The 27,058-nt window shown below is 36.5% G+C and overlaps 1 protein-coding gene across 21 annotated transcripts in view; it reads right to left on the reverse strand.

Annotated features, from left to right (window-relative positions):
* Positions 1 to 27,058, reverse strand: part of MEF2C (myocyte enhancer factor 2C) — a 182,014-nt gene that overhangs the window by 115,004 nt on the left and 39,952 nt on the right. The gene's annotated exons all lie outside the window — the stretch shown is intronic.

Genomic DNA, 27,058 nt, shown 5'->3' on the forward strand with positions numbered 1-27,058 from the left:
CGGTCTTCATGAAGCTTACATTCTAAGGGGGAAAAGGGCGACACACAAGTGCAGCAATATGATGATTTTAGATACAGAAGTGCCATAGAGAAATAACCCAGTAGAATGGACAAAGAGGTGATGAAGTGAAGAAGGGCAGAGGTGGGTATCTATTGGGATGGTTTATAGGGAAGGGTTATTTGAGGAGATGACATTTGAGGAAAGCCCTAATTCATGATGGAGTCAGGCATTATTTGGAGGGTGAATGCTCAGTCACTGTGCCTGATTCTAGTGGTATATGCCTGGCCAAGTCACAGTTTTCTAAACCCCCGTCTCTTTATAGAATGGGAATAGTAACAACATATACATTCTATTATGAGGTTGTGAGGCTCAAATAAAAGACAAAAACGGCCAGGCGCAGTGGCTCATGCCTGTAATCCCAGCACTTTGGGAGGCTGAGGTGGGCAGATCACAAAGTCAGGAGTTTGAGACGAGCCTGGCCAATACGGTGAAACCCCATCTCTACTAAAAATACAAAAGTTAGCCGGGTGTGGTGGTGGGCGCTTGTAGTCCCAGCTGCTCAGGAGGTTAGGGCAGGAGAATCACTTGAACCTGGGAGGTGGAGGTTGCAGTGAGCTGAGATCACACCACTGCACTCCAGCCTGAACAACAGAACGAGACTCGGTCTCAAAAAGTATAAAAAATAAAAAGATAAAACCATACTCAATTGTAAATATTCAGATGGATACAACTCAATTTCATATTCATTGTGTAAACTTATTTCTTTCACTTTGATATTATATAATTTTATAAAATATATAAATTCTTTGAAGCCCTAGGGAATATAGCATAATGCAAAATATTTCTAAATTGATATCAATGGAGTCCAAAAGCACATCTTTGGACTCAATTGATAACATGAAATGTGGGTTTTTCATGATGGCGATGGCCCCTAGTTGAAAGAGCTCTTTTCATTTTACAATGCTAACTATGGATAACACCACGAAGAATCTGATAAATACAATGCAAAATGTCTGCAAGTGTAAAATATAGAATTATATAAGAATAACACTTTTTAAAATTTGAGAAATAAACAATCTTAAAACTGTACCAATGTAACTTGTCAATGGGTAGGTTAATTTATTTCCCCTCTCAAAGGACCCAACTCCCAAGTAATCAGTAGAGCTTTGATTAAGATGTCAGCAATATTTGAAAATCCCAGCATCTCATGTTATTGGAAATATTCACATATCTTTGGACATCCCCACCTATAGAGTAAGCTATGCAGCCTCAAGCCAAAGAGATTAATTTCCAACTTGGAATGAAGAAATTGAATTATCTGGTACTTTAAATCAAAGAGTTTTTAAGAAGAAAAAATACAGGCTTGGCACGGTGGTTCATGCCTGTAATCCCAGCACTTTGGGAGACCCAGACCAGCCTAGCCAACATGGTGAAACCCCCATCTCTACTAAAAATACAAAAAGTTAGCCAGGTGTGGTGGTGGGTGCCTGTAATCCCAGCTGCTGGGGAGGCTGAGGCAGGAGAATTGCTTTAACCCAGGAGGCAGAGGTTGCAATGAGCTGAGGTCACGCCATTGCATTCCAGCCTGGGCAAAAAGAGCGAAACTCCATCTTTAAAAAAAAATAAATTTAAGGATTATAAATTCTAATAAATAGGACAAAAGGTTCCCACTTTAATTTTAAAGGTTGTGAAATAGAAATGTCTAAGGACAAGCAATAGTATTTTAAGGAGAGAGTTTAAAATTTCTTATGATATTTTCAGTTCTCCCTACTTTGCCATTTTTTTGGAGGAAGTTGTAAATAAATTTGATTCTTTATTCCAAACCATTTTTTTGTAATTTCTTGTTTGGTGAACATAATTTATCAGTTTTAAAATAGGGTAAGTTATATAATTTACTATGAAGCCTAAATGAACACTTAAATCGACTTTGATTTACAAGCAATCAAATACCCTATAAAACAAACATAAATTTGGAAATTAAAAAAAAATCAAAACCATATATATTTTTCTTTTCTAAATGTATCATGGAATAGTTATTATAACAAAAAATGCATTCGATTTTCTTCTCAGTGTTAACCAATATTTCACATTGCATTCTCACCTCCCTCCCTGTCTATCTAGTAAGATGACCTCTGGGGTACATTTGCTTCACCATCCAAAACCCAGTCATGACTGCATACAAACCAGGCATGGAAATATGAGTTTCTCCTCTCCACTTGCAGCATTCCCCACTCCATTTTTTCATTTCATCACCTTTCTTTATCTCTTTTTCCACATGTTTGGAACTGAGGGGATATGGAAAATGAAACTGTCAAAGAGCTAGGAATAGAGGTGTTCTCAGACAAGCAAAATGTTTCCTCCATGCAATCCAGGCAGGGCAAGGACAGGCATGCTGCAGAGGGATGCTGCCCGAGGCCAGAGTGAGCTGAGACGGTTTCTAGGCCGAAGGCCTAGCAGGAGTCTCCTTATCTCAGCATGTCTACACATTCTGTCCCAGGCTGTTTTCAAGGATAGCCCAAGTCATCCTCGGCAGATAACACTAAATGGAAAGTATTACAGTACTTCCCCTATAAAAAAGACCAGGCACTATAGATCAGAAGCTACTGAAATGGATCCTGTTTTAGCCCGATTCTCTCAAACCTAGACTCTAAAGGAAGGCATTCTTGGGTGGAGGCAAGCTCACGACCTTCCTTTCCTTAGAGATCCCAAAGTGCCTAAATTAGCATTCCTCAAAGTGGATTCCAGAGATTACTGGTTCCTAAGGATTTTAACAAGCTGCTCCTCAAAAAAAAAAAAAAAAAAAAAAAAAAAAAAAAAAAAGTCAGGAAATCAAATACATTTGGAAGATTGATTTATTTGCTATAGGACTTTTCATATTCTTCTACATGCTGAATGCCAGAATCTGGAGTATTTCCCAACATATTTCAGATATTCTTTGGAAATGCTAGCTTAAAGAGAATAACAAGCTTCTTCCCTCTGAACACTGAATACACTGCAGTGCTGAAGTACCTCAGAACAATACTTGGCTCAGTGCTTGGCACAAGGAAAATATAATATATTGCTGAAGACAGGATAAAACAATGGAATTTTTTTTTTTTAAGTTTTACCAAAAAAGTGCAAACACAAGATCAGGAGCAGAAAACTGCTGTTCACTTGAAATCAAAGTATTAATAAATTATTTTGTCATTAAAGAGTGAAATTTGTTTCCAAAGCCCAAAATGCTAAGCACAAAGCAATACGGCAAAGCGAAAGGAAAGCTCCATTTTGAGTCAGACTCTCAGTTGGGTTCAATAGCTGAGTATCTTTGGCCCAGTCAACTCCTTTAAGTCTCATTTTCCTCAGACATAAGAAGGGAGCTGGTCCAATTGCTAAGACCCTTGTCAAGTTCCTAAATGGTATGCATTCAATAAAGGAGAAAAACAAAACAAAACAAAAAAACGAAGGTTGGAATAATTCTCACAAGGGTATCATCCTAGAACAATAAGTTTACAAAGATATTATTGTCTGGATAAATATAATTGTTTTTTCCACATTTTAAATATTGAAAGATGTGTTCGCCTCAGCCTCAAGCAATATAAACAATTAAGACCAAGGTTACATTATGCACTTTGGACCACTAAGCATATTTAGAAGTTTAATACATACATAATAGCTAGGAAAATACTAAGGTATTAAAAGCTTTACATATATTAACTCTAATCCTCAAGACAGCCTATGAGGAAGGAACTATTACAATTTCCATTTTACACAAAAGAAGGCTAGAGAACAGAGAGGTTAAGTAACTTGCCCAAGGTCACACAGCCAATGTTAGAGCTATAATCTGAATCCATATCAATCCAGTCTCACATTCAGTACTCGAATCACATACTCTGCTACTTCTCTCTGCTGCTAAGAAATACTCAAGGGAGTACTTAAAACTTAAAATTGTATGTAGAAAATGTGATATTCAGGATTTGGTGAAATCTACAAATTATTTTTAAAATCAGTGTTCTTCAGCTTATCTAACATTCTCTTATTCTTGACGGCAAAAATGAGTTTATTTCCCTGTGCCAGCAGGGGAATAGAATGGAAGTTAGATATTTGTCTTTAATATTATAATTTACTGGATGATCATCAGGAGCTGTTTTTTGTTTACTTGTTTAGTTTTCTCTACTTTCTACAAACAAATGTGATTGTTCAGAAAGAAAACCAGGTAAATATATACTGTATATATAATCAGTATATATTCTTCACAATTCCTGAAAAAAAAACAACTCAAAACAGTTGTCTTTCTGATAATGGGTCAGGAGAGTTCATTTCATTTATGATGAAGTTAAAAATTACACAGAATTCTCGTCTGAGAATTACAGATGAGAATTACACAGATATCTCATCCCCAAGGCTTGAAGCAGTCATTTTGCTTTCCTTCAGAGTACCCTGAGTAGGTTTCTAAACCACATCACACCAACTCTGGTATGACCCTGGCCGTTATCCTTACCCTCCTCCCCTTGCCACTCCTGTTCTTCCTTCTCCTTATGCTCTTTCTCTTTCTTCTCCTTATCTCCTCAAATTATGGTCTACTACAAATTCTTCTATTTACAAGGAAGTTTCCACTTCAAAATTTTATACAGTTACCTACTTCTTCAGAATTTTTTGTGTTTGAGAGCTCTTAGTTGAATTGTGCATTTCAAGCTCTATAGGTACATTATTTTAGAAGCAATTTATGGCTATCAACTTTATAAGAGACACACCTAATAAAATATACTAATTGTATGAAAACAGTTGCCATAATGGGCAATATATTTATAAGTGTTGGAAAAATACTACAGGCTTTGGTGCATTATAGACATTTACATCACAATTTTTTCAGTGTTTTGTGTAGCCTTGCTCTATCAGAGCCTACAGAATGAGGAAGTAAATGTATATATTCAGCATTTGTCAGACTTTTTTCTATTTTCATAGGCAGAACACCATGTACCTATGTATGTACATACATAGTACATCTATATTCATTTATATAATTATATATGTTATTGTACTAGTTGATGAGAATAATGGGTCAGAATCGTTGAAGAACTCCATAGGCAACAATGCCACATTCTATCTGTCCATCCATCCATCCATCCGCCCACCCACCCACGTGCCTACCTACCTGCCTACCTACCTATGTAAGACTGAGTTTAATTTAAGATGCTAGGCAGTTGAAGATGCAAAGTGAAAGCTCAAAATGGCTGCCTCTATATCCCATGCTCTCCAAGAGGACTTCTGGTAAACAGGAAATCTCTGAGATTTGTAATTCAGTAAGAAAGAATCTGTTGGCAAATATTGCCTTTCAAAGTGAAGACACCTCTAGGAGAATTTTTATACCAGTGTCCCTCATGCCTGTTTGTGTGTCCAGTAATAAGTGTTATGAAAAAGGTGTGTGCATATTACTCTTAGATGCTAGAAAAGTGGACATTTCCATAAAGTAACTAGTTCACATGCCAAATTATTATTTGGTCACAAGCCTGAGGATTCTAAATTTCAAAATTATATAAAAGTGTCTGTCTTTTGTATGTCATGAAATAGAAAAACAATAGATATAGCAAAACCTCTACCAAATCCCTTTGAAAAAATTAGTTATATGAATATTTGGTGTTTTCCTAAATTTACTATGGAGAATTCTACAATGGACTTGAAAAATTCAACTGCCTTAAAATGGATCTTTATGAGAATGATAAATTTTGCCATGTCAGAAAAGAGAAAAAAAATCTTTACTTTTGGTTAGAAATACATATTGTTTCCATTAATCAAAGGTAACGGTAGAAATGCCAGATATAAATATTGGCAAGAGTTATGCAAGGTCATACCAGTTTTCCCTCCTTCAGATAATACCGTACCCAAATTATTTCACAAAGATTCCACCTCTCCTATTTTTAAGGCCTTCCGGAAAAGAAGCAACATAACCTTCCTCAGTATCCTATTTTGATGTTTCACAACTTTCACTCTCAGGAAATTCTTACTTATAGCTAATCCTTCACAGAATGCTTTCTGTCCACTCCTCTTGTTCTGTCCTTTTTACAGAGAACAACATTTGGTGATCACGTCCATCATGTCATACGCTTCAAGATGTGTATTGCTTTATGTCTATCCTTTTAATCTTTCCTTACACTGGTTTTTAGTTTTTCCCCATCTTTGCAGCTCAATATTTCAAATCATATTTGCCTAGATTTCTGGAGTTCAAAAACATACACAGTCCTTGAAAAATGCTTTTGTTATATATTTTCATCAAATAAATATTTTTATTTATCCACACACTGCATGAATTTTAAAGTAAATGTTTACCTTTTCACTTATTTCAATTTTGTAATATTTCCCTTGCCAGATTTATTTCTAGCCAACTCTTCCACATTTTGTATTTGGAGAGTTTATTTTTTTTTTCCTTGGCTTCAAGATTTCTGACCACTTCTCTAGTTTACCAAGGTTATGCTGAGTTCCTATCTTTCAAGGGCCAGACCTCAAACACTCTTTATACAGGATTTGTTAGCATTTAAAATGTAATGACTAAATTATTTAATTCACTATTCCTTTAGCTACCATTAAAATCTGTGTGTGGTTTAGATGATATTTTCCCAATTTATGGATGAGGATGTCATATAAAGAAAATCAAAAGCCTTAGAAAGTTGAAATTATACCTTTCCTTTTTCCTTCACACTTTATTAACAAAGATGAAAATTTTCTCACAGGACCAGTTCTTATATGATGCTATGTTGCTTAATACTCACACCCTGAACTTTTAAAGATAAATAACACATGGATTTCATGACGATATTTCCTTGTGCGTTTTTAAGTCTGCAAATAAGAGAATTACCAACTGTGGTTCCCAGCATCATCCTTCATTTAAGAAATGTTATCAGTGTAATAGTTAACTCCTACTCTTTACTCAAAAATTCTTAAGACTAGCAGCCTGTGGTCCCGTAATGCCATTATGTTAAAATAATTTCTGCCATTGAAATGATCTTAGGGCCTGGCGCTGTGGCTCACACCTGCACTCCCCACACTTTGGGAGGCTGAGGCAGGTGGATCATTTGAATCCGGTTCAAGACCAGCCTGGGCAACATGGTGAGACCCTGCCTCTACAAAAAAATTTTAAAATTAAGTGGATGTGGTGGTGCGTGCCTGGAGTACCAGCTACTCAGGAAGCTGAGGCCAGAGGATCATTTGAGCCCAGGAGTTTGAGGCTGCAGTGAGATGTGATTGCACCACTGCACCCCAGCCTGGGTGACGGAGTAAAACCTTCTCTCAAAAATACAAAATAAAAAAAATTAAAAAATCAATCTCAGACTTTAGTCAAACCTTTCCAGGAGAAGTTCCATGACATTTGTTTTGTTTCTTAGTATCACTGGATTCCGTAAGTCATACATACTCGTATTACATTTCATGTATGTGGCTAAAAGCATGAGTTCATTTCACTGCTTAAAAAAAGTGAAAAATAAAGCAAAGAAGCATTTCATTTATTCTTTCACTCAACAATTTTTTCCTGAGTAACTACTACGTTCCAGGCACTATTATAGGTGATATATCAGGGAATAAAACAGACAAAAATTCATGCCTGGTGGAACTTACACACTCCTGAAGCACATTAAAAATGGGCATTGTATTTTATCCTTTGTTGTTGTTTTTGGTTAAACTAAATAAATTCATAAAGATCATCTTTTAATTTTGATTCGCCATATCCAATTTTTTTTTTTTTTTTTTTTTTTTTTTTTTTTTTTTTTTTTTTTTTTTTGAGACGGAGTTTCGCTCTTGATACCCAGGCTGGAGCGCAATGGCGCGATCTCGGCTCACCGCAATCTCCGCCTCCTGGGTTCAGGCAATTCTCCTGCCTCAGCCTCCTGAGTAGCTGGGATTACAGGCACGCGCCACCGTGCCCAGCTAATTAATTTTTTGTATTAGTAGAGACGGGGTTTCACCATGTTGACCAGGATGGTCTCGATCTCTTGACCTCGTGATCCACCCGCCTCGGCCTCCCAAAGTGCTGGGATTACAGGCTTGAGCCACCGCGCCCGGCCCGCCATATCCAATTTTAAGTCCTCACTATTTCTTAAAACTTTTATTTCTATACTATTTTAACTTCTCTTATTCTCACAATACATTTAAATTTCCATTCCTCAGACAGATCTTTCTTTTGTCAACTAGATACTCCTTTTTAAGTCTTGTGATTTCAGATGAAGTGTTCTTTGACCATTTGTGCAATCCTCTAGCCTACATACTATATTTTCTAAGAATATCTTGTAACATTTACAAGTTCTTTGAAATCTGCTGTTTTAAAATTCATCTTTTCTGTTGTTGAGTTTTTCAGATCTTTCATTCCTACCTGTGTTTGTGCCCTAAAATATTGAGAAACTGGCCAATCACCAGGTTTGATGAAAAACTAAATTCATTAATTAATAATATTTTCCTAGCTTGACTGAAAGAAAAAAAAATCTAGTAAAATAAGAAAGCTAACTCATTTTCATGTTTTCTGATGTTACGTATCTGGGTAATTGGTGACTGTAATATTTAGATATTTCTATTATATCAGGATAAAAGGGAGTAATCAATGACTCTCTAACACATAATAAAAGATAGCAGATTAGAAACAAGAATACAAATACAGACATCAACCATATAGAAATAAAAAAGAGAAACTACACAATGAAAAAAATATTTCCTAAGAATGCATTCACCTAACATCAGTCACGAAATTACAGTGAATAAAGAAATGAGAAGCCGGGCGTGGTGGCTCACGCCTGTAATCCCAGCACTTTGAGAGGCCGAGGTGGGTGGATCACGAGGTCAAGAGATAGAGACCATCCTGGTCAACATGGTGAAACCCCGTCTCTACTAAAAATACAAAAAATTAGCTGGGCATGGTGGCGCGTGCCTGTAATCCCAGCTACTCAGGAGGCTGAGGCAGGAGAATTGCCTGAACCCAGGAGGCAGAGGTTGCAGTGAGCTGAGATCGCACCATTGCACTCCAGCCTGGGTAACAAGAGTGAAACTCCGTCTCAAAAAAAAAAAATAAATAAAAATAAAGAAATGAGAAATACTGTGATAATTTCATTGTCATAATTTTAATTTTCATTAAATATGTTGAAAAAATTTGCAGGAGGAAAAAAGTGAGATAAAGGAGAAAACGCCTCCTAAGTGTAGCTGTGTTGCTAGATGGCTGCCAGTAAGTCAACGTCCTAGGTAAATTTTTCATGTACTAAAAAGAATCTAAATAATAACCTTCTTTAAAAAGATGATGGTCTAGGTTAAGAGCTCAACGATTTTTTAAGAAAAGCAACATTTTCTTTTCCAGAATCCTTGAAATTAAGCATGGGTTCTATTCTGAAACAGTGAAATGTCTGGACTGGAGAGGGCTCGTGCTAATGCTGACCACAACCATCTGCCCAGGAAACATACTGCCCCTCCTTCAGTCCTGCTTTAGAAGGAGAAGGGTATGATTGGACAGAGATCATCAGTGGCTACTGATTGGGAGCTACAAAAGACTGAGTTATTTTGGAAGATCCTGATATATAGGAGGTGATATCTTGTCAACCCTAACATTTTTCCTATTTCAGTTTTTGGGAGAGATGAAGGACTTTATAAAAATCTCCCTAGTGATCGGGCGTGGTGGCTCATGCCTGCAATCCCAGCAGTTTGGGAGGCCGAGGCGGGCGGATCACAAGGTCAGGAGTTCAAGACCAGACTGTTCAACATGGTGAAATCCTGTCTCTGCTAAAAAATGCAAAAATTAGCCGGACACAGCGGCTCATGCCTGTAATTCCAGCTACTTGGGAGGCTGAGGTAAAAGAATTGCTTGAACAGGGACCCAGGAGGTGGAGGATGCAGTGAGCCGAGATCCTGCCTCTGCACTCCAGCCTGGGCTACAGAGCAAGACTCCTTCTCAAAAACAAACAAACAAACAAACAAAAAACTCTCTAGTTTTTGTGTGTGTAATATTGTTTGTGTATTATTTAAATCTGGTTACAAAAAAAAGCCCTCAAAGATGAACCAACAAATTGTTGGAGTTAAGCTAAAAAAAAAATCTATCTCTAAAATTCTATTGAGACATTGCAAAAATGAGACAGACCAATTACTAGGCAGACAATTTATGATACACAATTACATTTAAACTTCATTTTTCATATGTTTGAAATTCAAGTATTTTTCTTTTTTTTTTTTTTGAGACAGAGTCTTGCTCTGTTGCCCAGGCTGGAGTGCAATGGTGTGGTCTTGGCTCACTGCAACCTCTGCCTCCTCGGTTCAAGTGATTCTCCCTGCCTCAGCCTCCTGGGTAGATGGGATTACAGGCACCAGCCACCATGCCGGGCTAATTTTTGTATTTTTAGTAGAGAGGGAGTTTCGCCATTTTGGCCAGGCTGGTCTCAAACTCCTGACCTCAGGAGATGCTCTCACCTTGGCCTCCTAAAGTGATGAGATTACAGGTGTGAGCCACCGCACCCAGTCTCAAGTTTCACACCTTATTCTTATTTTTCTAAGGCTCAATTTCTCCACAACAAAGCGAGAGGTATTAACTAGGTAATATATACGTTTCTTCTATTTTTAATTAAAGATTTTGTTATCTATGATCTATTGAAACAAATATCTATGACTTACTCTAATCCAGAAAATTATCATGTTAACAGATTCTATTTCAAATTGGAAACATAGAAGAAAAAAATCTGAAGAAATAAATGTGAAAATTGGCAACAAAGTCTTAATTTGTGTTTGATTGTTTCTGTGAAACAATTTTAAATCATCCTAGCCAGGTATTAACATACCTGGGGATTTCTATTATTTCAATCGGACCTTAATCTCAGGTAAATTCATAGTCTCATGATTATACTTCATCTTATATTTCTGTTGGGGAAATTGAGGCATTGAAAAAATGCACAACTTGTCCAACTTTAGACCGCAAGTAAGCAGCAAAACTGGGTTTTAAGATAAGGGAGGCTGACTCCAGATTCCAAGTTTTGAAAAGTTCTAAGGAAATATTTTTATCATATTGTCTTTAAATTTTATATGTCAAAATCCTAAATCAGTTGACAATGACATACACATATCAAATTCAAGTACATTCAACAATCAGAGTTTTATCTAAAAATACACCTCCAAGTTTGTTTCTCATTAGATTAGAGAAGGCTGTTTTGTTTTGTTTTTGCTTGGCTTTTTGTTATCATCCTTTGAAAACTGGGAAAATACATCGCTATTTGTAGTTTTAATATAGTACACCAAAAAATACTAAGTAAATCTAACTTTTTCTCTAATTCAAATTATATTTCTTAATGCACTTCTATTTAGAGTAATTTCAAAAACAACTCTTTTCCCCATGGTTAAGATTTTAAATAGTGTTAGAGTATACCTGCAAGTATATACTTACAACTTATAACTAGAAATACGGTATCTCTAATTTTCCACTTGGTCTATGTCTTGGTAATGTAAACATAATTAGGTACTCTGACTATATATTAACATGACAATGAATTGGAAACGGGTACTGCTAAAGGTTCAATTTATAGAGAAATTGGTGAGAAATGCAGTACTCTGCAATTTATTGAACAAGCCTTACCTAATAAATTTCTATGCCCTTCTAATCAAATGACTCTTAAGAGCTCTGTGTATGAAAATAATTCATCTTGTGCATTTAAAATGACCCACTGATCGTAAGCAACTTTCTAATACTTTATAATACATGGGATACTAAAAAACGTCAATGGCCGGACACAGTGGCTCACACCTGTAATCCTAGCACTTTGGGAGGCTGAGGCGGCGGATCACCTGAGGTTGGGAGTTCGACACCAGCTTGACCAACATGGAGAAACCCTGTCTCTACTAAAAATACAAAATTAGCTGGGCATGGTGGTGCATGCCTCTAATGCTAGCTACTCGGGAGGCTGAGGCAGGAGAATCGCTTGAACCAGGGAGGTGGAGGTTGCAGTGAACCGAGATTACGCCATTACACTCCAGCCTGGGCAACAAGAACAAAACTCTGTCTCAAAAAAAAAAAAAAAAAAAAAAGAACAAGAAAAAAGAAGAAAAGTCAATGATCAGTGAACCTGTTTTAATTCTGTGAAGTTAATTAATCTGAACTGCATGCAAAAGTTTAAGCTAGAATGAACATTACAGATAAAGAACACTGCACGGCAACTGTCAGATCCTCCTGTGTCAATGGTGCCTATAATTGCTGTTGTCAACAGCTGCTTCAAATTGTCAAAAGACCCCAGAAACAATTCAGGAAGGAAAAGTTTTTAAATGGATCCACATTATGGAAAAAACTCTTCCTTTATAGTCACTGTTCATTTCCTGTATTGAAATATGACGTAGAAACAACTGTAAGCAAGAAATTATGACCTATTTAGGGGCCATTTAGTAAGACAAACTTTCATTATGTGAAACTTATTTCTTGTAGGCATTTCAGTACCGACATATCACTAAATCTGAGAGTACAACAGCAGTAGAAGCTTTGAGGAAGATCACAATTTTACTGTTTGTCATGATCTTTTCCATTCATATACCTGAATCTTACGCATCGCAGTTCCCTTCCTGTGTGATAAGCTTATCTGAAGTAGGAAACAATAGTGCATATGAGTCCTCTGTTGTGAACATCTCAGAAGTTGGTGATAAAAATACATATTTTATCTTAAATAATCTAAATAAATTTTAATGGTAATAATACTAATTTATGATGCTGATAGTTTTTATAAAATACATAATAAAAGAATTTTCTTGAACATTGAATTTTCAACCTACGTCTTCTTGAGATATGTTTTCTGCTTATTAGAACTTTGCTAAAAGTAGTATAACATTTAATTACATATTTACACCTGTAATAAAAATAAAATATACTTCAAGTTTTTTGCTTTTTTTTTTTTCTTTGAGATGCAGTCTAGTTCTGTTGCCCAGGTTGGAGTGCGGTGGTGCGATCTCGGCTCACTGCAACCTCCGCCTCCCAGGTTCATAGGATTCTCCTGCCTCAGCCTCCTGAGTAGCTGCGACAACAGGCATGCACCACTACGCCTGGCTAATTTTTTTATTTTTAGTAGAGACAGGGTTTCACCATGTTGGTCAGGCTTGTCTCGAACCCCTGACCTCAGGTGATCTGCCCACCTCTGCCTCCCAAAGTAATGGGATAACAGGCGTAGGCCACTTCAACTACACCCAGCCTACTTCAACTCTTTACAAAAGTGCTACAAATATACCCATTCCCCCATGACAGAAGAACGACAGCAGCAATACCTAGGAGTAAACTGTCATTTCAGACGGTAAAGAGAAAAAGAAAATCATTACAGGAATCACTTTATAATATTTTTGTTAAGATAAAAGAAAATTAAGCAGTAAAGTTCCAAGGAGAACTCTGTGCTCAACATGGTAGAAATATCATTCAAACACAGTTTATCCCTGCAGGGAGATTACCTGTAATGCCGCCAAGGTCACTGTCAAGTTGTATTAATGGCCATGTTGAGTATGTCAGTCACATGAGTTAGAGCTGCCTTCCTCTTTTTCTACTGCATAATGACCAGCCTCTAATGCACACTGACAAATTGAGGTGAGTGAATATGTTTTTCCAAAATATAGATGGAAGAGTTCCATTCCACCACTTTTCTATTGTAATTGTACCAAACACATGGAATGGATATAGTCTGGCAGGAAAGAGGTTTGAAATATTCTACTTTGAAAATTGAACCATTTTTGAAATGGCACTTTGAATCTCAAAGGGAATTATCTGTGGCTGCATTGTGAATTTTCTTTCAAATGCACATTTGCTTACATTGCTGTAAAAGCACGAAATATTTTTTAAATGCAGAAATGACATATTTTTATACTGAAAATGTCACTGGAACACAGAGTTAGCAACAGAATGATTTAGTATTCAATAGTTAAGCTCTATTGCAGATTTGTAATTTTCATTTATCAATATTATTCATCATTTACAGAAGAAATGTGAAAGTGTAGGCATATTGGCTTTTGAATACATCTACTGACTAGAGTGTAGCCGTCATATTTATGTACTTACAGTAGAAATAGATTAACACATCTCCTTTACAGGACTTATATTTAAATAGAATAAATCACACCCTGAAAGAATAAATGATATTCTAGTATGTTATAATAAGACTTGCTCGTAGGAGACATCTCTATTAAAAATTTATAACTTTAGCCTTAGAATACCAATGTAGTCCTAGTTTTGAGATTAGCAATCTATCATAATATCTGGAAATTTAGCAATTTCAATTCTCAATTTGCTATCAGAACTCAGCACTGATTTCTTTGTTTCACTGATATACTTTAATTCACCAAAACATTATTGAAATGACTGGGAAAGAAAGAAGACTTGAAGAAGCACTTCCCTGCTTACATCAGCTGACCTGGACAATATTTTAAAACTATATTTAGAAAAAGATCAAAAGAGCTGAGTACAGCGACAATTCTCTGTGCCAACTTCCTCTATTACCACTTTACTTTTTTTCACTTAGTAACTCGACTATAAAACATATGTTAAAAAGAAAAAAGGGAGACAGAATACTCCCAGGACGGCTAGACAGAATTTTAACATGTGAATCTGGTACACAAAATTAGGATACAAGATCAGACAACAATCTATACCTTTCACATGAGACCACCATTTCTATTTTGTTAATCTCATTTATATTTACACAATTTTTGGTGATGACTTGGAACACAAATGCATTACAAAGGAGTTCCTCGAATTTGAATTTGAGCACAAACAACAATGATCTAAATTATGAAAGTTAGATTCAAATAAATTCCACTTATAAAGTATGTAAGAAAAAGTGGCAATACACACAGTGCAAATAAACTCCATTCAGCACCCTTACAATTATAACTAGCAACGGGGCACAAAATGCAACTAAAATTTACATATAATATTTTAGCTGAGATTTTAAATGTTTAATTGTCATCACTTATTAAAAGACAACAGAGTAATCTGCCATTTAAAAAAAATTCCTCAAAGGTAGATAGCAGAAAGAGGTTGTGGAGAGAGAATCTTCTTGATATGAAAACTTAATAATGATCTGTATTTGAAAGACCAGTTATAGTGGCCAAAACTATTTTAGTAGAAGATAACAAAGCTAGTTTCAGAAAATTGGTTGAATGGCTACAACTTTCTGGTTATGTGATATCTCTTACTTTGTAGAATATTGGGTAACCTTACATGGATGAAAACTATGTCCTTAAGGCAAAAATTCCCATTTTCACACATTTCCATCTCTCAACGTAGAAATGATAAGAGGAAATATGCTAAGTGCTTTACACATATTATTTAATTCTTATAATTATTCTAGTCACGATAAGGTAGATAAGCTGAGGCATATTTTGAAAACTTTAGTGGTGTGATTTCTTACTCCACACTGTTAACCGGTGATTTGCAACTCAGGCAAGCGCATTATGAAAAGAACGGGCACCCTGATGAAAATAAAGTTTGGATTTTGGTAAAAAAATTGACATTCTTGGGGTTACAAATTCCGTTTACCAATGTCATTCCTCTCTGCCAAAGAGTTGATTAAAAGATGCTCTATACTAATGATTAGAGTTCTCAAGGTAGATAGAAGTAGTATGTTTTCTTGGATGACACAAAAATTCCTCAATATTGGAAAATACTTCTTAAAATAATATTATTGTGTCAAATACTTTAAAATATTTTCAATTTATTTGTTACTAAATAAATTTAAAAGGAATTCATAAATCCAGATGCTCCAACTGTTTAACCCTTAAAATTCACGTATCTAAGAGACAGCACACATGATTTTGGCTACTCTGTTGAATTCTATGGGAAATCTCTCTTTGTGGGCCTGCAAAGACTGCAAAACTTGTTTGTTAAAAATAAGTAAATACTAAGGTCACATGCACATAATAAATATACAGAAAATGAGTGTGTATTTGGCCTATACACTGTTGTCTAAGGCTCAATTTAAGAATCTACAATGAAAGTTTGAACATACTTTTTCTATTTAATCTGTGTCTAAGAGTTTAACTTTAGATCAATCACATTCATGATTGACCATTATTAAAGTTTTGTTTTCTCTGTTTTAGGCAAATGAATCTGCAAGTTGCCTTAAGAAATTATCTATCATTAATCAACATTGCAAAATGCAGAAACTTCCAGAAATTAGCAAATCCAGTGTTCTCCAGATCCATTTTTAATTTAATAATTTGAATTGAAACAATTAAAATTTCACTCCAATAATTTCTTTTATAAAACACTGACGAGATAAATGACAAAAGTAAATTCGTATTTAATGACTTTAGGGTAGCTTGTAGGATAATGCCGGATTATGTTGTAATTATAAAATCTATTTCTTAGAGCTTCCCCTCAAAAGGCAAAAACCAAAAATCCTTCAGAGCAAAATTTCTTGACTGTAAAAGTTTAAAAAGCATACTGATTGTTATTCCTTGTTTTGTGTCATGCACTATTCTTTTCACTTTATTATATATTGTTAATTCATCTAATCTCCAGAAATATGCTGTTTTAGTATTATGTCCATTTTACAGATGAAATGGAGGCAAAGAGGACTTCTCTTGCCCATTGTAAGGAGTAGATCTGGGGTTTGAAGTTACACGATCTGACTCCAGCATCTGCTTTTTAACTATAACACTAACAAAAATCCAGCATTTTAATGAAAAATAATTGCTATTTTGATTGCCTTAAGAATGCAGCATCTTGGAACTGCCAAAGTAGATGAGGGTATGTATGGAGGATCCAGAGTTGAAGAGGACCTTCAGGGCCACTATGATGCCTTGCCCAGAATGCCCTTCACTTCAACATTGAGCAGTAACTGTAACCTCCAGGTCTGTGTACACACTCCGATTTTGGTGATCTCTATGTCACACACACATACACACACACATATACACATACATGCACACTCACACATATATATACACGCACAAATCATATAATTATTTAAGGAAGAATATATATGTACAGTTGACCCTTGAATAACACACACAGGTTAGAACTGCGAGGAGTCCACTTATACATGAATTTTCTTCCATCTCTACCACCCCTGAGACAGCAAGACCGACCCCTCTCTTCCTCTTCTTCATCAGCCTGCTGCTCAATGTAAAGATGAGGATGAAGACCTTTATGATAATCCTCTTTAACTTAATATTTTCTTTTTTATGATTTTCTTTACCCTAGCCTACTTTCTTGCAATATATAATACATATCACACATGAAATATGTGTTAATTGACTGTCTATGTTATTGATAGGGCTTCTGGTCAACAGTAGGCTATTAGTAGTCAAGCTTTTGGGGATTCAAAAGTTATATACAAATTTTCAATGGCCTAGGGGGTCGGCTCCCTAACCTCTACATTGTTCAAGGGCCAACTGTATTTTAGCAGAAAACTTGGCTACTTTGCTTCATTTTTGACTAATGTCATGACTTCACTTTGTCTTCTATTTTGATGTCAATCAACATGTACAAGTAGTCAATGCAGACTTACTAAAGTCACTCAGTGTAAACAGCCTATATGCTAGGATCCGCCTAATGTTTCTGCTAACTTTTAGCTTCCGCTTGCTAACATTCTATACACTACTATTCTTAATAATTTCACATTCTCAATGACGAGTCGGCTGACTTAAGGCTTAAAAATTCAGTATTTGGTCACGTACGACTCTTTTTTTGTTTTGTTTGTTTTGTTTTTTTGAGACAGAGTCTTGTTCTGTCGCCCAAGCTGTAGTGCAGTGGTACGATCTCGGCTCACAGCATCCTCTGCTGCCTCAGCCTCCTGAGTAGCTGGGACTACAGGGACACATCACCACGCCTGGCTAATTTTTTTTGTATTTTAGTACAGACGGGGTTTCACCATGTTGGCCAGGATGATCTCGATCTCCTGACCTCGTGATCCGCCCACCTCGGCCTCCCAAAGTGCTGGGATTACAGGTGTGAGCCACCGCGCCTGGTCACAACTCTTTATTTTTTATTTTAAAATTAAAATAATTTCATGCATTTATATTTGTGTGAATAGATTGTAATATTTATTTTAAGTACTGCAAATTATAAAATCTATTTTCAGCATTTCAGAAAGATTAAAGTATTCTAATTGTACTAAAATGTATAAAGATGATTGCTACCCGAAGCTTTATAATGCAATCAATGCAATCAGACTCAATCCATAAGTACTTTATATATCTAGAATATAAGCAATTTTTCAAACTATATTTGTGTTTTAGGTTGCAACATTTCCATTATGACAAGTGATAATTAAATGACCAAAAGTAATTGTATTTGGCAATCATATATGCAGAATGTTTTCCATTCCTTAGCACTATAGTGACAAAAAATAACTCACTTCAATCATTATAGATACCATAACATGATTAAAAGAATTTTAGAACTGTATGTTGAACTGTATGCTCAACATTGGTAACAGAAAACATTTATAATATTAAAAAAACACATCCTTTAAATACTTTAAATCTTTTCTATATAATTTAAAAGTTAGTTTTAAAGCTATTTCTTTTAACAAATGTAAGAAAAACACACACCTATCAGTACCAGTGGTGGGGTTAAAGTTGAAATGAAGAACGTTCACGGAACATGATGAGAAAAGGTAGTCAGAATCTAATTCTAACTCAGTGCATGTAAAAGACCATTCAGAGTAATGGTCTCTTTTCTATTTATTTGAACACTGGATTCTGGTTGTATTAACCATCACTTGAAATAAGTATACTGTACAACAACAAAATTTTAACAAATATCTTTATTTAAATTATTTTATTTTTCCAAGTGATAGTTAAAATGGTGCATGTGCTGCTCTTAAGAATGCAGTTCTAGTTGGGCGCAGTGGCTTACGCCTGTAATCCCAACACTTCGGGAGGCCAAGGTGGGCAGATCACCTGGGGTCAGGAGTTTGAGACCAGCTTGGCCAACAAGGTGAAACCCCGTCTCTACTAAAAATACAAGAATTAGACGGGCGTGGTAGTGCACACCTGTAATCCCAGCTACTCGGAGGCTGAGGCAGGAGAATCATTAGAACCCAGGAGGTAGAGGTTGCAGTGAGATGAAATTGTGCCACTGCATTCCAGACTGGGCGACAGAGCAAGACTCTGTCTCAGAGAAAAGGAAGGTAAAAAGAAAAAAGAATGTAGTTTTAACGAGACACAGAGGCTCATGTCGGTAATCCCAGCTCTTTGGAAGACCAAGGCTGGAGGATTGCTTGAACTACAAGTTCAAGACAAGCCTGGGCAAGATAACAAGATACCATCCCTGTAAAAGTGAAAAAATTAACTGGGTGTGGTGGCATGGGCCTGTAGTCCCAGCTACTCAGGAGGATGTGGTGGGAGGATCACTTAAGTCTAGAAGTTAAAGGCTGCAGTGAGCTAGGATAGCACCATTGAACTCCAGCCTGAGTGACGGTGAGACTCGATCTTTTTTTTTTTAAGTAAGAAAAAGAATGTATTTCTAGCTGAGTGTGCAGTGAGTAATGAGATCTTCTAGGCTAGATTTATATACTTTCAAACAAAGTTGATTACCAAACAACTATGTACACAGGGTAGCCAGGTAGCTTCCATTAGGACCATTAAGAAGAAACATTCTGTTAGCTACATAACGCCTAGACATTCAGTAAGTTGAAAACAGTAATAAGTCACCATAATTAAATGGATACAGATAACTGGAAACTGCCTGCAAAAATGAAATCTATGCATTATAGAAATGACAATCATTTTAGGCAACAATATTATTAAAATAAATGTATCATATAGACTGCTAGTGAAAAGTAAAACTTAGTGATTTGAATATCATTTTGATTTTCTTATTCCCATCATCACCTGATGTTAAATAGCAGTGGAAAAGATAAAGGCATGATTTAGCTTTTAGTAGACGTCCACATAACGGATTTATAAAAGATATAAACCCTTTCTAATATGCTTGAATTTTCAGATATTTACAGAAATAAGCGATCCATGGCCAGATGCTCATCACAAAACAAATAAAACAATTTACCTGAATGCTTTGGATAAAGCTTAAACTTCAAACCAGGACAATAAGATGCACCATGTCTCCTAATAAATCATAAATGTGCCTCTCAACATTGTTTTATCAGTGACATTACTGTTATTTCATGACTTCGCTCATGACTCAAACAAGAACCACAATAATTCCTAATTTATACATGGGGGCAAAATCTGAGGAAGAAATGTAAAATTACTATTTAGGAAAGATGTGGAAGCATTCTCTATCAATTACCTGCATATAAAATGAATTAAAGACTATTGAGAGCAGCTTTTTGTAACTCTGTAAGAACCGTGTTTTGTAAAGCTTTAAATATGAGACTTCTAAACCTCAGTTTTCCTGTCTGTAAAATGTGTATTAGGAAACAATAAATAGATATTACTGTCATGGGTTTATAGAGTAGATATGATCAACATTCTTCAGCCAGTCAGGTAGTATAGCAGATGTGGTACAAAAAATAATTTGTTAGTTGAGAGATTAGAAATCCATCAGGAAGTATATCCTGAACACAAAGGTGGATAAAACTTAATCTCTGCATACCAAAGAGCTTACATTTTATCCAACTTTGAACAATGCTTTAAAAATTAACTTCAGTACAACGTAGAAATTGTAAACACCATAAAATAGATCCTCAAAAAGATATCTGAAAGTCAGATTGGGAAAGATGACAACACTGGGAAGAGCCTCACAGTGGAAATACTTCATCAACTATTTTTCCTAGGTCTCTCTCACCTAAATTAGGATAATTATTACCCTTCATTCACTTGCTTCAAATTAATTCAACAAAGATGGAACATCTATTATCTGTGACAGACTCATGTAGACCACAGACGAAACTAAGATGAGTAAGGTGCAGTCTCCAAGCTCAAGGAGTTTACAGTCTAATGTGGATTGAGAATAATTTACATTTGTACAGTATTTCCATTTTACAATGCTATTGTCCACATATCATTTCATGCAGACCTTGAGAATCATGTTTACTGAAGTCAAAAAAGTTGACATTTTTCTACTGTGATATGAAAAAAGGACTGCAATAAATTACAACGTCTCAGTAGAGTCTTTATGGTCTTATTTTATATTTCCAAGAACTGAGATTTGTTCTAATTTTAGTATATATGTGAATGGCTTGACCCATTCTAGAATAGCTTATGTGTGATTTACTCCCCAGAGTGGTTCTATGTGCAATATGGGAGACAAGATGGCAGGAGATAACCCAGGAAAAGTGCTGGACCCCATGTTGTCCTTGCTGAAGAAACCTGAAGAACAGACGCAAATTTAAAAAAAGCTTTGAAACTTTTCCTCAGCTTTATAGTTCATTTTTAAACAGCTGTTATTAAATGTTGGGATTTGAAAGAGTCTTGCTAAGTGCTATATAAAATACCTAGAAAATATTTAAAAATACATTCATATTCGTTTATTTTCTTAAATAAATTGAAAATATTTTTATCTATAAAACAAATTACTTTCATTTTTAGAAAAGCATCATTACAGTCTTTTGAATAACACAACGTATAGTAATAAGATGATATACTTCTTTTAATGATTTTGGGTATTTTTTCCTTAACTGTTCACAGATTATTTCTCTAATACAAAAGAATAAATTAACTAGTTGGGTAATTTAAAAGCCAGTGAATAAAATAATACTCTTCATGTTGTGTGATTTTTATTCCCTTCCTGATACAGTTTGACTGTGTCCCCACCCAAATCTCTGCCTCTGCACAGGTTGGAACAGTTTGGAGGGCTTAGAAGAAGACAGATGTGGAAAGTTTGGAACTTCCTAGAGACTTGTTGAATGGCTTTGACCAAAATACTGATAGTGATATGGACAATGAAGTCCAAGCTGAGGTGGTCTCAGATGGAGATGAGGAATTTGTTGGGAACCAAAATTAATAAACTGAAATAAAAACCAAAATTAGAACATCCTGTTATGTTTTAGCAAAGAGACTGGAGGCATTTTGCCCCTGACCTAGAGATCTATGGAACTTTGAACTTGAGAGAGATGATTTAGGTTATTTGGCGGAATAAATTCCTAAGCAGAAAAGTGTTCACAATGTGACTTGGGTGCCCTTAAAAGCATTGAGTTTTATGTATTCACAATGATGTGGTTTGGAATGGGAACATAATTTTTAAAAGGGAAGCACATCATAAAAGTTTGGAAAATTTGCAGCCTGACAATGCGATGGAAAAGAAAAACCTGTTTTCTGAGGAGAAATTCAAGCCAGCTGCAGCAATTTGCACAAGTAATGAGAAGCCAAATGTTAATCACCAAAACAATGGGGGAAATGTCTCCATGGCGTGTCAGAGACCTTCATGGCAGGCACTGCTATCATAGGCCCAGAGGTCTAGGAGGAAAAAAAGATCACATGGGCTGGGCCCAAGGCCTTGCTACTTTGTGCAGTCTTGGGATTTGGTGCCCTTGTGTCCCAGCTGTGGCTAAAACAGCCTGAGGGTACAGCTCAGACCATTGCTTCAGAACATTCAAGCTCTAAGCCTTGGCAGCTTACATGTAGTGTTCAGCATATGGGTGCACAGAAGTCAAGAACTGAGGTTTGGGAACCCCGACCTTGATTTCATAGATGTATGGAAATACCTGGATGTCCTGGATGTCAAGGCAGATGTTTGTTCCAGAGGTGGAGCCCTGATGGCCACATTTCCCTTCTGCATTGCCTCATGCCTCTGCTACGGCAATGCAGAAGGGAAACGTAAGGTCAGAGCCCCAGTACAGAATTCCCACTGGGGCACTGCCTAGCAGAGCTGTGAGAAGAGGGACACCATCCTCCAGATCCCAGAATGGTAGATCCTCTGACAGCTTGCACTGTGTGCTTGGAAAAGCCACATATACTCATTAGCAGCCTGAGAAAGCAGCCACGACAGGGTATTGCACCCTGCAAAGCCACAGTGGCAGAGCTGCCCAAAGCCATGAGAACCCACCTTTTGCATCAGCATGACCTCAATGTGAGACATAGAGTCAAAGGTGATCATTTTGGAACTTTAAGGCTTAATGACTATCCTATTGGATTTTGCACTTGTTTGGGGCCTGTAGCCTCTTTGCTTATATCTCCATTGTATCTAGGAAGTAACTAATTTGCCTATGATTTTACAATCTGATAGGTGAAAGGGACTTGCCTTGTCTCAGATGAGACTTTGGACTTCGACTTTTGGGTTAATATTGGAATGAGCTAAGACTCTGGGGGACTGTTGGGAAGGCACAATTGTATTTTGAAATGTAAGAGCATGAGATTTGCGAGGGGCCAGGAGAGGAATTATATGGTTTGGCTGTGTCCCCACCCAAGTCTCATCTCAAATTGTAGTCTCCATAATCCCCACATCGTGGGAGAAATCAGGTGGACACAATTTAATCATTGGGGCCGTTCCCCCATACTGTTCTCCTGATAGTGAGTTCTCCTGAGATCTGATATTTTGTAAGGCGCTTACCCCTTTGTTCAGCACTCATTCTCTCTCCTGCCCCCCTGCGAAGGGGTGCCTTCTGCCATGAGTTTCCTGAGGCCTCCTCAGCTATGTGAAACTGTGAGTTAATAAAGTCTCTTTTCTTTATAAATTTTCCAGTCTTGGGTATTTCTTCATAGCAGCATGAGAACAAACTAATACATTTCCTTTCTTCAGATTTCCTGTAAAGCAGCTGAATGTATGCTTAAATTATGGTCCAAGTCTAGATGATGCAGAGAATAAATCTCAAAGCAGGATTTTTAAAACAACGAAATGAATAAAATAGCAACAACAAAAACTCTGTGAATTAAATACATGCAGTATGTTTTTAGACTCATAAGAATATTCAGCCAAGCACTTTCTTCCTATTAATTTAATTTTGACAAATTGAGGTGTTTCTTGATGATAATGAAATCCAATGTGTGAATATCTACTTCAAAAACCTCAATGCGTACATCTTCACTCCTTGCAAAAATCAGGATCTTTCTTAGTCTTCCCTCTACTCTTCTACATCTACCTATCACCTCATGACCAATCTCTACATTCAAGGCTCACCAATCTTTTTCCCTGTCCCTCATGTAGGAATTCATGTGTAGTATTCACCTACAATATATTCAAGGTATTTTTCCAGTCATTTCAGGGGACCCTGTAATGAGCAAGATTCCATAGAGATCAGAATAAAAGGAGTGACAGAATTCATCTGCTAAATTAATTGATCAAGTTAACCAAGGGCCTTAGCTGCATTTAGATTGGGTGACCATAGGCAACAAAACTTAAAGCCCACCTGGGACGTCAGGAGGAGGCGGCCTGGTAAGAGTCAACTAGAAGACAAGGAAGGGAGTGAAGTGCATTTGATAAGGGTATGGAGTCTGAGACCCATCCACCCATGTCCTAATCCTCGTTGGGTGCAGTCCTTCTCTGGCCCTCACTTATATGCACACATCCTTGTCAGTTCACTAGTCCTGGATCAGTTAGTTATTCCTTGGAGAAATCTCTTTTTCATGGGCTCCACATGTCAGCTAAAGACAACTAATGAACATTTAGAGTGATACGTATTATACATCTGCATTAAGGAATAGAAAAAGTGATTTTTAAAGAAAATATAAACTAAGAATACTTGAATCTTTAAGCCGTAATCTTCAAACTTCAGTGAACCTTCTAATCATCTAAACATCACTTTTAAAGTTCTCCCCAGGAAGGTGGCAGTGAGAAATGCACTTTGAAGGAGCACTACAAACCATTCTCAGACTTACATATGGTAGATTACACTTTGCACATCTAGAAGTTGTTTTCATTATTCCTGCAAAAATTCTACCTGTCTCGTCACAGTGCATTGATTAAACATTACTGGTTATGGCAAACTTGAACAATATAATTGTTATTTGTATTACAATCCATATGGCTTCTTACTATTTTTAAAAATTTTGGCCAGGCATGGTAGCTCACGCCTGTAATCTCAGGACTTTGGGAGGCTGAGGTAGGCGGATCATGATGTTAGGCGATCAAGACCATCCTGGCCAACATGGAGAAACCCTGTCTCTACTGGAAACACAAAAATTAGCTGGGCGTGGTGCGTGCACCTACAGTCCCCGCTACTCAGGAGGCTGAGACAGGAGAATCACTTGAACCTGGGAGGTGGAGGTTGCAGTAAGCCTACATCACATGACTGCACTCCAGCCTGGTGACAGAGCGACAGTCCGTCTCAAAAAAAAAAATTATTAAAAGTGTACACTAGGCATGTGTTGGTTCATGTGAGAAACTAAAAACCATTTAAAAAACTCTTCCCATGAAAAATAAATTCTAGATTTTCCAACAGTAATTTTAAAATAGAATTTTGGGGTGAAAATTATTTGTAAGCTGCAGTGTGACGGTATTACTGGGAACACAGTGGTACGTTAGAGTCTGTACTCAAAAGCAAGACGTGCAGTGACGAGGCACATTCAAGCTCTTCTGTTACAATCCCGCTCAAGTGTTTTCCCCTTTGTTAAGTATTTCCAGAATCCTCATGTAGCGAAGATTGGGCTTTTTATTTCCTGTGTTATTAAAAAAATGTAGAACCAGCATGCAAGGAAAATCAAGGAGAACGCCGTTTAACTTCGGAAAGTTCATGTATTAATTAACTGAAGATGACAGTGATCTATAATGAAAGGAAAGCATTAATGTTTTCAATATCCAAGTTTAGTTCATACCTGACAGAATGTTATGTAACTGCTACAACCTCATCCTAAAAGAAGCCAATAATTTGAAAACTAGATTGATCTAATTAATTGTACACATTGAGAAGTTGCGCTCAGTGAGCAAAACTCTGCAGACGTGACAGAGATGTAAAGTTAATGGCTACAAGGCTGCACAAATATTTGCTTATTTATGAACAAGTCAACAAATTTGAAGTTTTATTTTCTTGTGGGAGCAAATTCAGTAGCGTTTAACAAAAAATATATTGTAGCTTTTTTTCCTTTTAAAATGGACACATTGGGTACCGTAACCAATATTAATATTTTCTATAAACAGCTTCATAAAGTTCTGTAGGGCAATTCATAATAAAGTTTCTTAAACCCTACAGGTCTAATCATTTTATTAAATACTCTCTGTTAAGTAGGAAAGGGTATAAATTTCCTTTTAAGTAATGGAAATAAGTTACATTTTTATGGCCAATTTAGCATTCTAATAATGACTGGAAACACCTATGAAACCCTATGTTTCACAGGTAGGAAAGGACAACAGTTTCTTCTACATAATGGCAATATATTCCGTTTTACAGTAGGTTCAACATTCTAATAATGATGGAGAGTGTCAAAGAAATGAATGAAGTACCTTCTAATTTTCTTCCACTTCTCTAAGGCTGGTAAGGGAGCAACCCTGCCACTTCTAATGTGAACAGGTGAATAAATGAATGAAACTATTACTGCGCATGTTTTTTTGTTTTGTTTTTATGGTTAAGGTAGGTTTTTTGGCAACCTTGTCCCAATTACCAGGAAGCTGTGCCTGCTGGTCATAATGGTGGATCTGTTCATTCCCTATTTCCCTTAACATTTCCCCCCTCTAAAATCATAAAACAAAATGAAATGTGTTTTGTTTTTTAAAATTGTAATTTTTTTTTCACTTAAAAAAATACCATATTCCAGGGCATACCTTTCAGATGGTCTTAGGTCATGTCTGTGTGCCAACTGCAGCCCAATGGGGTGGTCAGACTCGCTCAGCAGAGCTGGCCTGCTCAGCAGAGCCTAGCAGTTATAATCTGGAAGTGTTGGCCCCACCACGTGCGTGACATTAAGATGATCCACAGCAATCCTGCAACACTACGGTTTAAGTAGAGCTTCCAATTTGCTGTGGTTGGCATGACCTAATTTTGGCTTGAAAGGTACATTTTTCCCCCTCCAGATTTCACTGACTACACATTGGAAAAAAAAAAAATATGTTCTTCAAGGGATTCTTGCTCTTTCCTTTCTTAAGGAAATTTAGGAAATTTAACAACTGTTGGCCTCTGGCTAATACCCAAACTAAAGTCTTTTTCCAGCTTCGCCTACATCTTGACCCTTCATGCCAAATATTTTAGGCAGTCTATTTATAAAGTTCATCACTTCCCCTGTTACTTCATCTTTAGAAATGCCAATAATTTAGAAACTGGAATGATGCAGCTGG

The sequence above is a fragment of the Aotus nancymaae genome, unplaced genomic scaffold (genome assembly GCF_030222135.1).
Source record: "Aotus nancymaae isolate 86718 unplaced genomic scaffold, 86718_ANA_hifiasm-v0.15.2.pri h1tg000014l, whole genome shotgun sequence".
NCBI classification, from domain to species: domain Eukaryota; kingdom Metazoa; phylum Chordata; class Mammalia; order Primates; family Aotidae; genus Aotus; species Aotus nancymaae.